Source organism: Pinus tabuliformis, chromosome 1_1 (genome assembly GCF_031772625.1).
Source record: "Pinus tabuliformis cultivar Carrire ecotype Pingquan chromosome 1_1, CPIR1, whole genome shotgun sequence".
NCBI classification, from domain to species: domain Eukaryota; kingdom Viridiplantae; phylum Streptophyta; class Pinopsida; order Pinales; family Pinaceae; genus Pinus; species Pinus tabuliformis.
Window position 1 is genome coordinate 528,456,516 of NC_142297.1, and position 17,780 is coordinate 528,474,295.

Sequence of the window (17,780 nt, forward strand, 5' to 3'; positions counted from 1 at the left end):
CATGTCTGTCTACATGTGATTTACGCCGAAGTTATTCTTTCAAGTTTGTTTGTTGTTGCAAAAATGACTTTTACCTCCTTTTCCAAAATGACATTTGTGTCTTTGTTTTTTTAATTTAAATAGGAAAAAACATTCCATTATTTTTCTTAGTTGTTTATTCATATTTCCAATTATTATTTTAATAGAAATTTTATTTCTTATAACAAATAAGAATAGTTGGAGCACTTTGAATAAAATGGGTTGTGGTCATTATTAGTTGTTAGGATTTGAATAAAATTTTATTATCTATGTGACAACCCCACCCAAGGTTATGGTATGAACCACATCTTAAAAAAGATGTACATATGTTGCAATATTTGAAATAACAAAAAAAGGGAATGAGCCTTGGGACATGGATTCTAGAGCTAGGGAAAAGGAATTTTGAAAAGAGGACGTGGATAGAGGGCTAGACTCAGTTTCATTGTAGACAAAAGATAAATATTGTATGATTACTATTTTCAATTAATGGCTTATGTTGCATTTTCATTGTAATAGATATGGATAAACAACGAATGCAATCTATGATGTTGTGTATACATCTGTGATGCCATTATGAAGGGATATTTTCCTAATTTGTATAAAACAATAGTAATCACAGAGTCTCTAAAGTTGAGAGTGGAGAAGAGTCCCATAACAGTATTGCCTAAATGCTTAATGGTATCATAAATAATTCAATAACTAAAGTTAAGGACCTCAATGATCTATTCCAATTGCAAACCATGATCAGTTAGAAGAATTGGGTCCTGAGACCCTTTGTATTAGTGTACGAATTTATAAGAGAGAACCTATGTTCGCTTGAGTCGGTCAATGTGTACATCATGACATCTGTTTACAGAGTGCTATGCTATTAGGCAAATAATATGTTAAAGATCAAGGGAGTCTCCCTAGGTCGATCATGTCCCATTTTCCTATCTCCATAGGCTTTAGCCTTTGTTGTGCACAAGGCTCCATTCCCACCACAGGGAATTTTGCAATGGGGGTCATGAGTCCTTGCCAATAGCTAAATGCTCCATCCACCCATGAGCAGTCTTGAGGAGTTGTTGAGAGAGTTCATGGGGATTCTAGAATAGTTGGCGTGTGGCAAGTGCGGTGGAAGCCCGCTGTAAGGTGGCACCAGGCTTCTGTCAGATAAGAGATATAGGAGTGCCTGCGTTGCCATGCGAGGGATTCCCTACCCAAAGGTAGAGAAGCACTATGGGATAGCAATCCTTTAATGTAGCTATCACCCAATCTCAAAAGGGTTAACACCATGGAACATCTTAGTATGACTTAGACAAAGTGGCGAGCTCTTGATTTAGATCTAGAAGTCGAATGGATCCCCGAGAGCAGGTTGTAGTCGAGAAGATTATCATGAGGTAGTTCATGTAGTAATAGACCTGGTCTTTGGGGATAAAATCTCCAGTGAAGGCTTTGCCTGGTGTAGAGCCAAAGAGCCATGACACATCCATTCTTGAATAATAAGGAAGGGTGTTTACTGTGGAGAAAAGGGGCGAACGACCAAACTTAAAGAAATGACTGGATAAGGCTTATCCTGTTGCAGTCAGGATCGTAGGCAAGAGATATTTTGATTGGAGTAGTCAAATTCTCCTCTTGTATGATTGTACATCGGACATGGATTATCTACAGGGATGACACAGCTAGGCAAATAACCAAGAGATCATAAAATAGAGTAATACTTGGATAGTAACATAAGAAAAGTGGCATTGATCACAACTTATTTGGAGGTTGGGACATATGCGCAGTGGAAAGACGTGCAGGTAATATTTCAAACCCACTGAGCTAAAGGTCGGGGTTCGAGTGGTTGGAGGGAGCGCAAGTTACAAACTTCAGGATGAGCCAAACACGACTAGGTTGGTAAGTCAGGAGTCAGGAACAACATGACATCGTGAAGTAACATACGCATATTCCCTGACCATTTGCATATCCGTTGTATTGGTGAGCCCATGGTGTACCACCTTGTGGCATTATATAATTGGTGATCACCATTCTTTGTGAATGAGAAAGGTAAGGATCGAAATGAATTTTATATATCAAAGAAGTTATTGACTATGTTTTCCTTTAAGGAAAATATAGACTAGGAGCCCTCTCATCCAACGCTTCAGGCTACTGCTCGGAGTGTAAGCTATTTTTTTTAATTGATTTGGTGAAAAGTTCAAGATTGTTGTCCAGATTGTAAGATAATTTTTTTTAATTGGTTTGGAAAATAGTTGAAGAATAAGCTTAGATAATTTCCTTTTTCCATTATTGTTACATATTTAACCTATTTGAAACAAAGATATGTGTAGTTTAAGAAGTTTAAGAAACTTGATACTGAATTGGCTTAATATAAAAAGCAAATAAAGAGGACTAGATGTGATTATGTGCAAGAGGTAATCAAAATACTATATTGTGTGCACAGCCACAATCATTTTCTTGAGTCCCAGGTCAATTATTGATATCATGAGTGTATATGATATGTGACACTCTAAAGTCTTTCTAGAATTTCACTAACTAATTCTCAAAGTCCACATTTTCTATATATTTATGTTTACATTAATACCTGGCAATACATTTCTACATTGTTTTCCTTTGGTACCAATGCGGCTAAATAAAAAGAGTTCTCTAGTTGCAGTGGTATTCAAAGTTAAATACTTGACACATAGGAATACCAGAACATAGTAAATGACAGAGAAGTTTTTGACAAAATTTGAAAATATTGCCCCAACTCCTTGTGCTAGTTCTATGTATAATAACTCTTCCCTTGGAACTCTCGGCACATCCAGTGTGGAACCTAGTTTCAACATGAAATCAGGTGTCACGTTCTATTTCATTTCATAGGCATAATTGTTTTCATGGGCATAATGGCACATGTACATTACAAGAAACAATACTACAACAAAAACTAATGTAATTTACCCTCTTGGGGAAACTTGTGGAACAATGATGAAAACAATAGTAACTCCATTGTGCCATATAAAATAATAAACATTATGACAAGAAATAGATAAGTTGTAGTATACCTAGGGGGGATATTATCGGGTACAGATGGAGGTACCCAAGGCAATACTGTAATAATGGGATGGACCATAGTTAATAAATAAAGTGGTTTACCTGCATCATGTAAGGGACCAGAAGTAGTTAACAATAATGTAATAAGTCCATTGTATTAGATATATGGTATTGAGAGAACCATGGTAATGACCCATGGTATTGTATGTATGAGGCCTATATAGAGGCTAGAGACTCCCCATGGAGAGATGTCAAGGAATATTGTATGGACAAGCATATGGCTTGTGGAGTGTTCTCCTTCTTTAAGGAGTGATTGTATGGTGTTACTCTACCTCAAGGGTTTTGATATTAATAAATAGAAGTTGATCTATTTCTCTCTTGTTATTTCTAAGTATATTTGTATTCTCATATATTTGCAGGTCAGATCTATTACAAGTGGTATCAGAATACTTTCTTGGAAAAGCGAAGATATATATATATATATATTTATTTATTTATTTATTTATTTTTTACAGTAATTTTTTGGGTGGCGAGTTTGCAGATCAGATCTGAAACTTTTGGTGCAAAATTTGTAGAGTCAAATTGCATATCTGGATTCTTTGTAAAAAAATACCCAAATTAAAAAAAATTGGCTGAAGCGGAATCCGGATGAGGGAGATATCGCTGATTTAAAAAATCAGTTGTGTTGCAGATTTTTTTTTTACAAAAATTCATGGATGGTGGATCTCGAGTTAATTTTTGTCGTTTTGTGGGGAATTTTGAGAAAATAATTGTTGATCTTAGATACTCTTTAAAAATTACCAAATTAAAAAAAAAAAAAAAAATCGATCGAATCTGAGTCCAGATGAGCGAGATATCTTTGATTTAAAATCAACGTTTTGTTCATAAATTTGTGTGACAACAGAACAGTTGCAGTGCGAATCTGAAATTTCAGAGTGCCCAGATAAGGATTTATAACATTTGGGAATATGCAGAATGGTCATTCCATTTCCGAAAATAGGTCATAATAGAGATTCTGAGCAATATTGACCGAATTGTGGCCATTTAAAATTTTTGTCCAGCAAGTGATCTTTTTTTTTCCAAGACCCTTTTCATGGCTTCTAGCAAGAATTTTTTTACAGGGAACAATAATGGTCATACTATTGAAAAATTCATAAAAAAACAAAAGTACTTATGACCAAAACATTGGAAGGTTGTGTATGTATGGATTTGACAAATGAGGCTACCATATGGTGGAGCTCGCTTGATAACAAGAAGTACAAACTTTCAGATGAAGAATTTGAAAAACTCCTTTTAGACAAATGGTCTCATACTAGAAAACAAAATAATGAGAAACATGTGGTGTTATTTTCTACTGATATCTCCTTGTTACAGCTTCATGGATGTATTCAAAAGGAGAAGATCATTGTGTCCATAAATCCTAGTTGCAAGAAAAATCTTATAAAGGTTAATTTGGAAAAAAACTTGCAAGTTCCAGCAAAACACATGGAAAACACGCAGGTTGATAATGAGGATGTTCAAGTTTATAAATATTTGAAGATTTCTATGGATAAATATGTATTGCATTCTGATTTTTATGCTTCAGATATGGATAATGTGGATGTTGTTTTGGGATATCCTTGGATGGAATCTATTGGTACTATCAATATTAATGTGCAGAAGAAATTCCTAAAGCTCTGGTATAAAAAGAAAAAAATTACATTACATGATATTTCCATTAATAAACAAGTAGAATCCAAGGAGACTGAAGCAGAAAATGTTACAGGTACTGATACATCAGATGAGGAATCCGTGGTTGAAGTAATATTGGAAGATAAGCAACAACAACAGGCACCACAACATGTACTAGATACCAATCAGACTCCATTAGGTGGTGAATTAAAGAAAGATACATTGTTGGTTAAAACTTCGGCATATCAGTGTCCATATTACCCTACAAGAAAACAACCAACACGATGGCAACAAATTAGCCACAAGGATAACAACCCCCGCATGACAGATAGAGAGGGGCGATGATCCACCCACAACACATCAACACAGAAGAGTCGCCAGGGTCAATTTCCATCTCAAGCGAGCGAGGCACCAGCTAGATCGAGGGTTCACCTTTCTCTTGGATGGATAGATGCACATGCATGGTACCAATGGACTACTCTTTTGAGTAGATCTTATTATTTGTGTTCTTCTTATGTTTCGGGGATGAAACATGTTTAAGGGGGGTGGAATGTAGTATACCTAGGGGGGTATTATGGGGTACAGAGAGAGGTACCCAAGGGAATAATGTAATAATGGGATGGGCCATAGTTAATAAATTAAGTGGTTAACCCACACCATGTAAGGGGTCACAAGTAGTTAGTAATAATGTAATAAGCCCATTGTATTAGATATATGGTATTGAGAGAACCATGGTACTGACCCATGGTATTGTATGTATGAGGCCTATATAGAGGCTAGAGACTCTCCATGGAGAGATGTCAAGGAATATTTTATGGACAAGCATATGGTTTGTGGAGTGTTCTTCTTCCTTAAGGAGTGATTTTATGGTGTTACCTTACCTCAAGGGTTTTGATATTAATAAAGAAAAGTTAATTTATTTCTCTTGTTATTTCTAGGTATATTTGTATTCTCATATATTTTCACATCATATCTATTACATAAGTCCTCTATATTATAAGAATTACCAATGTTAACAAGGATCAAGGGACAATTATGACTACAAGAACCACTATGTTTGCATCCAATTTACATAAGGAATTGTTGACAGGTGGAAAAAATCCTCTTAAAACAAGTGAGTATTTAGCCAATCAAAGTTCCAATTATATATATATATTTTTTCATTTGGTATGGTCGTATAACCATTGTAACAAAGACCCGGCTTCCTATCTAAAACTAAAATTAAACTAAGAAAAACTATAATTAATTTAAGAAAACATATGTAATATATTCTAATAATTTATAGAATATGAACACAATTTAGTACAATGATTTAACCAATATAAATAGCAACAATTAAAGGATTTAAATTAATATAACACCACACATAATATCATGATATTTAAAATCCTAATTGGAATTGAATTCATAAAACCGAACATATAAGATTTGGCTGAAGATTTAAATAGAAACTTCAAAAATATTTTCAAGTTTTCATCCTATTCAAACATATTTTTTGGAATATCTACGCATGCACAATTTAAAGTAAATAAATAACAATTTCTATCTTGTAGATAAGAGAAAATGTGGCTATATTTGAATACTAGATTGCAATGATCAACTAGTAATAATTAAATTGACATTTTTTAATTCCCAATCATAAAAATATGTAAATTGCAAGATTGTCAAAAGGAATCTTAAACATAGCTATCAAATATTCATTCAAAATCAAACAACATAAGTCATAAGGTAATATCAGAGGCATTTATTAAGTAATTAAAATGATGTACTAACATAAATCTTATAGCTCGTCACACATGATCATTGAAAATGGTTTTAAAAAAAGCTCGCACTTCAAAATTGATTAAAAACATCCAAGTCTGTAGTCTTCACTGATTCTGGACCCTTTGCACCAATGCATAAAGGTCTATAAATACTAAAAATTTATAAAATAGGTTTTGAAACAAGAAAATCAACAAATTTCTGAAAGTATATAATTAATTCTAAAAATATGTTTGTTCAATTGATATCTGGAAGACAAGTAGGCATCCTATCCTCATCTTCAGAATCTTCGTAATTGATACTAAATAGCAAGTGAGGTGCATGTACTTGGATATAAGTTTTCCATTGTGAATATGTTTGGTACACTACAGAGAAACAAATGGAAGGAAACTGATTGATGTTGATTGTAGCAATTTACAGGGTAAGTTCCTCAGATAGAACACCAAAGGACACCGCTCACAAACAGATCACAAATCAATACACCAATATTCTTGACATAGTTAAAACCCTCAAAGAGGGAAACAGTCCATGGCCTGGTCCAACACGGTCACTTCAAGAAATTTATTAATAAAAGAAAATAAATTTACATAAGCTTCTCTCATGAACGGTCACCGTACAAGTGACCCTCCATGCTCTTTAAATCGAGATCATGGACCAATCGTGTGTTAAGCCACAGATCAAGTGTCGGTAATACTGATGAGGGAATGAACCGTCATATCACTTCATGTCTATAACATATCATGATCATTGGATTATAAGTTACAAAAGCACATAGTAAAGAAACACACTTTACCTAACTCTACACTAGACCAAGTTATACTTAACTATTTCCTATGTGTCAGAATATCCTAACATCCCCCCTTAAGAACAACTTGGGATATGATTGAAGGATGTAAAAATATGACACAATAGGAGAAGAAAGGAGGCATTAGAGCTTATCCCCATTAGTGACAACTTCCTGAACTCCAACCATAAATCGAAGTTTAGTAAACTTTGCCTCTGTGAGAGCCTTTGTAAATATATCTGCAACTTGATCATTGGTTGAACAATATTGCACTTCAAGAACATGGTCATGAATGAGCTTTATGATGAAGTGCACATGTAGTTCAATGTGATTTCTGCACTGACGTTGGACTAGATCTTTGCATAGTTGAATGACACTTTGATTATCACACCAAAGTGTAGTCGGATGTTGCTGTTGAAAGCCAAACTTTGACAGGATTTGACGAAGCCACAAGGCTTCCTTACTAGCTTCTATGACGCCACGATTCTCTGCTTGTGCTGAAGAAAGAGAAATGGCACTTTGTTTCTTGCAAGCCCATGTAATAGGTCCAAAACCAAGAGTGTAGACATAACCTGCAGTAGACTTCCGATCATCTGGGTCACCAACCCAATCGGAATCAGTGAAACCAACCAATATAGGAGATGCTTCTGCACTATAATGAATCCCAAACTGAATTGTACCTCGAACATAATGAAGTATTCTTTTAGTTGCTTTCCAATGACTTTCATGTGGGTTTTGCATAAATCGAGTAATAAGGCCAACAATAAAGGAAAGGTTAGGATGGGTATGGGTTAGATACAAAAGTTTTCCTACAAACTAACGATATAAGGTAGCATCAAATTCATGGGAAGTATAAGTGACTGAAATTTTGGCTCCGGAATGAAAGGGAGAAGGGGCTGGATTACAATCTTCCAAGTGAAAATGGCATAGAAGATCATAGTCATACTTGGACTGGGAAAGGGAAATACCTTCCTTGGTTTGCAAGACTGGAAGACCAAGAAAATAATGCAAGTTTCCTAAGTCTATCATTTCAAACTTCTTTTTAATAATGGATTTCACATGATTTATAAGGTTGGGATCACTACCAGTAAGGATAAGATCATCAACATAAAGAAAAAGAATGATAAGAGACTTACCTACTTTCTTGGTGTAGATAGTATTATCATAATGACACCTAAAAAAGCCAGTATCTAAAAGAAAGCTATCCATTTTGGCATACCTAGCTCGAGGGGCTTACTTGAGACCATAAAGGGATTCCTTAAGGCGGCATACAAGGTTGGATTCTATTTTTATAAAGCTAGGAGTTTGTTCCATATAGATTTCTTCATGCAAGTCCCCATGCAAGAAGGTAGATCTAACATCCATTTGATGGACTTCCCATTTGACAAAGGCAACAAGGGAAAGAATAAGGAAGATAAGAGTTCATTTTGGAAACATGGGAGAAGGTTTCAATATAGTCATTGCCTTCAACTTTGTGAAAAACCCTTAGCAACAAGACGAGCTTTATGTTTATCAACTTTTCCATCTGGTCCAAAATTGGTTCTATAAACCCATTTGTATCTAATAAGTCTTCTTCCTTTTGGAAGAGGAAGAAGATCCCATGTATCATTTTCTAATAATGAACGATATTCTTCATTCATAGCTGCATCCCAATCTGGATGGCCTGAAGCTTCTGCAAAGGTTTTAGGATCATAATTCGGTGAAGATTGAGCCAGTAAAGAAGCGGCTCTATCAAACTGAGAACGTATACGTCATTGATATGTAGGATCACCTGCAAGAGCACCTGCTGCATCCCAAGTAGCACTTACCCATTTTGGAAGCTGAGAAGGATCCTAAGAAGGTGGGGGAGGATTTTCATCCTTGCTTTCATCATTTGAAGTATAAATGTTTTCAGAAGTAGAATGGATAGAGAGAGGTGGCACATTCGACGAACTAGGCTCGTAGGCCGATATATTTTCAACAAACTTTACATCTTTTCTAATGATAACATTTTTGGACTTAAGTGGAATAAGTTTATTCCCTTTAACATCTTTAGAATATCCAAAAAAAATAAAATTTTCACTCTTAGGTTCTAAAGCTTTATGTTTCTCATCTGGAATATGGGACCATGCTTCACTTTCAAAAACACGAAAGTGACTTACATCTGGTTTAATTGAGCTCCATGCTTCTTCTGGAGTGATATTATTTAAAACCTTAGTAGGAGTGTGATTTACTATGTAATTTGCATAGTTAATTGCTTCTGCCCAAAAATTAAGACTAAGTCCTTTAGATTGAAGCATACAATTAGCCATTTCCTTTAAGGTGTGATTCTTCCTTTCAACTACACCATTTTGTTGTGGAGTATATGGAATAGTATGTTGCATTTGAATTCCATGCTTAGTGAAAAAGTTGATGAATTTGTTGTTAACATATTCTCCACCATTATCAGATCTTAGCTTAAGAATTTGATGTCCAGATTGTTTCTCAACAAAGGCCTTAAAGGCCAAGAACATGTTAAATACTTCACTCTTGAGTTTTAAGAAGTATACCCAAGTGCGTTTGGAGAAATCATTGATGAAAGTTAAGAAATACTTGTAGCCCTTGAATGAAACAACTGGAATTGGACCATAGAAATCACTATGCACAAGCTGTAAAGGGGCTGAGGCGTGCCAAAAGGCAGGTTTTTAAAAACTATCCCGATGATGTTTTTCGAGTACACATCCAGAACAAACACCATCTCTGCAAGATACCATATGAAGACCTGTCACCATATTTTCTTTACATAGATTTTAAAGGGAGCAATAATTTAAGTGACAAAATCGCTCATGCCAAAGTTTTCTCACTTCATCATTATGAGCAACAAATACCAAGGGATGTATTGATGACCCAAAGTTTTTAAACTTATACAACCTTGTAGAATCATCAGAAATGCCAGTAGCTAAAATCTATCTATGATCTCTTAGGTCCTTAATTACAGCACCGTGAGGTGAAAATTCAATGATTTTACCTTCACCTGAATGAGTTATTTGATATACAAATAGAAGGTTGCAGGATAAGATTGGAACACATAATGCATCATTAAATTGACCATTGTCTAGGTGAATAGTTTCAGACTCTACAACACTAAGAGATCTATCATCACCAACATATATATTTTTGGTGTTACAATCATTTAAAGAAGAAAACATGGCTTTGTTTTTGGCCATTTGATAAGAAGCTCTAGAATCAATGAGCCACTCATGAGAATGAGAAGAAGAAGATATATTTACTGCATAACTAGACCGAGATGTTTGACAATCACATGCAGAAAGTGTTATTCCTGAAGATGAAGTTGAAGTTGAAGAGTGCTCCAAATGGATGTTATGCTTCTTCATTGTTGCTTCCAAGGCTTCCATCTTCTTAAAGAATTTGGATTCTAAGTGGACATTTTGATTATAAAAGTTGCAATGTCTATCAGTGTTCTTCCCTTTGTTTTTATTTGCCTAATCATTTTGTTGAAATGATTTTTCATTTTAAGACTGAAAGTGCTTAGGACCCTTGGTTGGTTTATGACCATTCTTTTTAGGATACTTCTTCTTAGGTTTCTTTGAACTTGGTTGCTACTGGGCAGCTAAGGCTTTCTTAGAAGAGTTTCCAAGATTAAGAAGACCAAGATGTAAGAGTTTTTCTTGTTCTCTTATTAAAGAATCACAAAAGGCATCAAAAGAGGGAGACTTGTAATCTTGTCCTTGAGAAATAAAGGTTTCTCTAGTAGAATGGAAGGTCAAAACGAACACAGAGTAGGATAGTCCCAACTTAGTAAGGATGGAATAGATAAAAATACCATCTTCTTTCTTAACCTTAACACCTTCCAAGAGAAGTCTAAGGGTCTTGAACTTGGACAAAAGAATTTCAATGGAAGAAAAATTATTGGGGTCCAACATAATCAACTCATTTTGAGTTGATAGGCTCTAATTTCATTTCTAATTCCAAACACTTTAGTGAGTTGTTTCATTGCTTCATTAGGGGTATCAAGTTCTGCGATATGGAATCTAAGGTCTAGAGAAATAAACATCCCTATCAACCCATGTGATTGATCTTGCCTATTTTCCCATTTGGCTACCTTATCTTCATCTTTAGGTTTAGTTTCTTGGCTTGAGGCTATTATGTAAAGACCTTTACTTCTAAGTAAATCCACAATGTAGGACCACCATTGGAAGTAGTTGGTGCTGTCAAGAATAACTTGGCATGAACTTTCCATTTTTAACAGAAACTGAACCTGTACATGCTAAAGCTAAGTGTTTCAATGAAAAGATCTCGAAAAACTAGGCTGATTAAAAAAACAGCTTTGAAAATGGCTTCCGGATGAAGAAGTTATGGCTTTTTGAAGAAAAGTTGTTGAAGATGTCGATGAAGTGGGTGAATGTGCAGAAATGAATGATAATGTTATATTTAAAAGAAAATTTCCCCCCTTTCCAAACTTAATCTAATTAACTCACTTTAAAAAAATAAAAATTATGTGATCCATTTCTATAAATAAGTGAAAATCATTTTTATAAGGGTACTTTATGAGCTACCCACTAAATTGTAGCTTAAATAAAAGATAAAGAGACTTTAGAACTATAAGTGACTCACTTTTTATAATGGGTGAGAACAATTTTACATAAAGTAACTTTAAAACATAATTTACATGTGTTTTTTGAAAAAGTAACTCAACAAAAAGAAAGACTTGAACTCAAGACCTCTATTCTCATAAAGTAACTTTGGGCCAAGTGAGCTAGTTTAAAAGGTTAATAATTTTTGGAAAAGAGGAAGGGGGGTTTTTTTGGCTTTTTTTTTTTAGTCACTGAAGCTTTGGGTTGCGTGCTTACTTGAAAAAGCTCTTTTTGCCTACAAAACAAAAAACCACATTACCCAACACGGACATACAAAAAAACTAAACCTTATGTCTTGAAGTTAGCTTTCACCAGAAACTAAATATTTTCCTCTATGTTTCTAATTTTTTGAGATCACACTAAAGCACACAGAAAAGAGCATACACATGAGAAAAATCCTCCCTTTCTATTTCTGATTTGCCCAAATCGAACAGAGTTGCGAGGAAAAGAGCATACACAGAAATGAAATGTATAGATCCGGTAATAAAAAATGGAGAGATAAATCAACTGAAATAAACAAAGATAAATAGCTAAAACTGCAAATAAAGACTGTATACCTCCAGATCCTAAAAATGACGTAGCTAGGGATACCAAAAACCTTTTCATGTGAAATGAAAGGGGTTCCTCACGGGAACAGATGCTCCAAACACAATAGAGTAGTCCTCTCTGCACGAAAGCAGTAAAAAAAATAGATCTAGGAAACATCAATTGGATGCAGTTGTATCGACTTCCGATTTGGATCACCAACAGATGCGGCCCTCAAATAGCTCTGATACCATGTAGGAATTTAAAGGGTAAGTTCCTCTGGCAGAAGATCAAAGGACACCGTTCAAAAATAGATCATATATCAATACACTAGTATTCTTGATGTGGTTAAAACCCTCAAAGAAGGAAATAGTCCAGGGCCTGAGCCAACGCGGCCACTTTATAAAATTTATTAATAAAAGAATGAAAATTTACATAAGCTTCTCTCATGAACGGTCACTGTACAGATGAACCTCCATGCTCTTTAAATAGAGATCATGGACCAATCAGGTGTTAAGCCACGGATCAATTGTCAGTAATACCAAGGAGAGAATGAGCCGTCAGATCACTTCATGTATAGAACATATCGTGACCATCGGATTGTAAGTTACAAAAGTACATAGTAAAGAAACACACTTTACCTAATTCTACACTAGACCACGTAATACTTAACTATTTCCTATGTGTCGGAATATCCTAACATTGATATGACAAGTGTCAATTAATCCTTGTACCCTTTTCTTTTTCTTCTAATATTTGACTTCAAACTTGGCAATAAGCTTAATTTGTTCAAAAGATAGTTGCATTTTTTTTTGTTGGAAACTCTGTTGTTTCCAAACTTTAATGTTTTTGATTTCAACTGGTCCTTGGCAACAAGATCTTCCATAGATTGTTTTAATTCTCCTTGAACTGCTTCCTTTAATGACTTGGTAGCTGATAGGTCAAATTCTTCTATAAAGTTTGTTCCTTTTTACCAAATTGTTAAACATTGCTCATATGTTGTTTGTATGCATGTTCTGATTTCTTATTCCTCTTTCTTCCTACAACTTATGGATGCAAGCATCAATCTTTTATTTCTCTTAGAAACTTTTGGAATTTGATTAGATTGAAATTATTTTTCCCAATCAAGAACAAACAAAAAATTGTTTTTAATTGATTTGTCTTCTTCTACCAATGAATCAATTCTTTCATTTAAATATTTATTTTCTTGATAAAATTTTGATATTTTATTTATAATTTTATAGAACTTTGATTGATTCTTCCTTAAAATTAGAAAAATTTGTAAAGCTTGATCCTTGAAAAATTTGAGACTCTGTGTTGCATGTTGATTCTCATTGAGTTGATATTGAAGGGATTTAATTTTCTCTTTCAAAGTTGTGACCATAATCTCATAAATTTTTTTTCTACTTCTTGCTTCCAGATGTGGGTTTGATCTTCATGTAAATTTCTCAACTCCTAAATCTCCCGTTCATGCTTTGCATTTTCTTCTTTCAATTATTTTTGAAATTATTCTATAAGTTTTCGCTTTCTACAACAAATCCTTGAAATAAAGTGGCATAATTCCTCTGCCAATTTTCTTCATTAAAGAATTCACTTTTCTTCAAACTTTCCTCCAATACTTTAATTTTTTGCCAACTATTATCATATGAACCTACAGGCTCATTCAAATGATTTTGATTATAATTAACAAAAGATCCTAAAGCTTGAGAGGATTTTAGAGATTTTTCTTTTACGTCTTCTTAAGCTTGCTAGCTGAATTTAAATACAGTCTTTAGATTATCATGTTTCCTTTTCTTTGTTTTTTTGACCACTGCTTTTGTTTGAGTACTAAAATTGCAATAGCCCTAATGAAAATTCCATTTAATAAAGTTAAAAACAATAACCACGAATGAATGGGACAGTTATTCCAAGCTGAATTTTGGGCAAAACATCCTAGGGGGTGTTCATTTGGTTGTTTATGGCTAAGGAAATTGGTAAAGGTAGTGATTAAGGCTTTGGAAAGAAAAAATGACATTTTTGGCACAACTATTTATGAAAATAATCGAAATTAGGAGAAAAAGGAGGTGAAATGTCACAAGTTGCATGTGAGGAGGAAAATGAAGGAAAATAATGAAAAATGAAGAAAATGCCTCATTCATAAAAAGGCTTATGAGGTTCAATTGGTAACTTGTTGTAGCGGCTACAACCACCCTCCAAAATGTTTCCTTAGTCCCTTTTGGAGCCTCCCTACCAAACTTACACAACACTTTGTCTTTCTTTGTCAAGTACTCAAGCTTTTTGAGTTTTCCTCGCACAAAGGCAACCTGTTGATCACAGTTGATCCATTCCCCTCATAGGTTGCTCACCCGGACTTGGTCCAACTATAGGCTAAGCAACTTTCCCTTGAAAATTGCGCATTCATGGAGGGAAACCATCATTCCCTCCAGGAATTGTGCAATCCTCTCTGACAGCTTACTGGGCTTTAGGATTGTGCAATCTTGCTAGTGAACCCTTCCAGCAGGATTTGCGCAATTTTTCCCAGCAGCAGGCTTTTTAGCCTAGGATTTAAATAAATCTGGGCAACAGTCAACTCCTCTACTCATAAATTATTCAATCAACTTGGGCAGTCAGCCCAGCTCACAGTCAAGAATGCACATTTTTCCCAAGTAGTTGATTAACTACATGCATGAGCAGTTCGGTTGACCAGTTCCACCTGGGACCGAGGAAACTTGACTTGCATGCATGCCTAACTTGATCTTCCTAAAATAGTAAGAGATAACATGCAAAAGTCATCCCATCGTTCAGGGAGTTATTTTTAGCAGCCAGGGGTTACATGCAAAGTTGTTTTAGAAGCTTCCCTCCAAGTGTTATTTTTTCCTAGATTTGTGGCATCCCCATCATAAGACCAAACTTATTTATTCGACACAATAGAGCTCATTCATGCACATCGATCTTGGAGCTTCGACATCCCACATCACATCCAAAACTCTTCGACACATCTGCTCATCTATTCACAGGTAAGTGGCCTCAACTTGTCTTTTTCAACATTTTTGTCACTTTTTGTGTATTTGCTTGTGTGAGTGCTTTCTGCTTGATTTCTTTGAACGTTTGCTGTCATTTACATGTATTATAGCTTGTCCTAGCTATCTTTAAGTTTTCATCGTTATCTCATTGTTGTCACATGGATGAAACTATTTTGCATGGATGTTTGCCCAACCGGCGAACGACCTCACCCACATGCATGTTGATATGTTTGTTGAATCTTCCTTTCATGTTTTGCATGCTCTACTTATCACTTTTGCTTTTTTCCATGCATTTCATCGACTTACTTGCTTTCAGTTGCCTTTTGATGAGTCAGGCCAACATTGGCTCGGGTTCGACCTTCACCAAGGCTGCATTGCGCAATTTGGGGAAGGAAGGCTCACCTTCCTCTCTAAATTTGTGCATTCTAGCCCAGTACTGGCCTCTTTTATTGTTTTGCACATTCTTGGAGGACAGTGGCTGCTTGGCCCAAGAATTTGCACAAATCTTTCCCTGGGCCAGCAGTCCTTCCCAGCTCGAATTGTGCATTATGTAATCCCAACAGGTGGCTGCCTATAAGGACCTTGAGCTGCAGACACATTTGGGCGAGGGCGCACGATGAGATAGTGCGGGCGAGTGAAACAAGATAGACAGTGAACAAAGGAAACACGTGTGAAATGCGACCAAGTGTGGAGGTTGTTTGGTTATATAGGCCGTGGGCGGTCTCGACGAGGCGACGGGTGGGCGAGGCCGAATGATGGACACACGGTGGTTGGGTTGGCCAATGGGCGAACTGACCTGTTCAGAAATTGAAACATAGATGAAAGGATGGTCGGCCAACATGAAGGACGTGAAGGTTCAAATGTTGGGCGAGCCATATGTTTAGGATGGCTTGGCGTAGAGCTAAGGTATTCAATCAAGCGATCAACTAACATCCAAACGTGGAAGTGGAGGTGCGAAGTGTGTTGGTCTAAAATCCAGGCGAAGGTGTAGGCGGATGAGTGCAGGGCTGAAGCACCCGAGCCAAAACAGGTTGTTCGAAGGCGTTCGTGCAGGAGGTCGTTCGTTCAGAAAGTCATTCGAGGGCATTCGTGCAAGAAGTCATTGGAGGGCGTCATTCAGAAAGTCATTCGAGGGCGTCGTGTAGGAAGTCATTCAAGGGTGTTCGTGCAGAATCGTTCGAGAGTGTTTGTGCAGGGTCATTCGAGGTTGTTCGAGGGCGCGATAGGGTGTCTAGGTGAGTGGTTGTTTGGGAAGTCATTTGAGGGCACGACAGGGCATCCGACCGAATGACACGAGTTGGTGAACAATGGTCTGGGTGAAGTCTTGAACAGGTGTGCACGGTGAACGACTCGCCTGTTATCAGGAAATCTAGTGTCTATGCAGAGCTACGAGTCCCACTAAGACGAGTCGCTATCTTAGAAACAAATAGATTAAAGTTACTTTCATTTTCCTTTATGAGAATTAGATAGGAGAGGATCAAAGAATACCAACCTTGATCTTTCGCTCGGTTCTTTTCTTGTCCCTTCTTCTCATCGACAGGTCTTTGCCGCTTCTCCCTTGACCACTCCGCTTCAAAGAGTACCTGTAAAGTCAAAGCAACATAATACCTTCAAAGTGCAGAGATCTACAATCATAAACAATATAGGAACAGATATATATTGACCACACAAATGCATATACTATCAGACATACAAGAATGTGGAGGAAAACTTGAATAACTTTATTGATATAAAGATTAGAAGAGAGGATTACAACCCATTGTTCTGACCCAACGTCATCCTCCCAACATGAAAGCCCTTCTTCACCTCATGAAAAGCTTAGACCACCCAACACTATGATATTCCACCAGGAAACCAACAACACTTCCTTACAAGATACAAAATTCTAGCCTCTTTGGATCTCTAGGATGAGGGATCCATATATAGATGATTGCAGGGGGGTGAGTCAGCTTCTGGGATTTTGATTAGTTTCCTCTCTCTGATAGTTCTTGATTCCACTTGGAGATTGATGATCTCTTACTCATCCCTGGGTGAATTCAGAGAAGCAAGTGTCACAGGAGAAGTTTCTGGAAGATTCCATGACGATCCACCTTGCAAATTGTCTCTGCCATTTGTCTACTCAGGCCCATCGCACCCTACAGAAGAGCTTTCCAGTGTGCATCACACCCTTTACATTGAGTAGGTGAGATGAATCACACCCTCTACACTGGGCAGTCTGTATGGTCTAGCTTTGACTAGTTCTGAGCATTTTTCTGCGGAGAACTTCTGGGAGATGATGTAATCAGCTAACCTTGTTCCTTTAGGGTGTGAAGCAACACTTTTAAGGACTTAGGAGCCCTTGTTTTATAGACATGTATGATTGGGGTTGCAGTGCCCAAAAATTTCTATAACATCCCC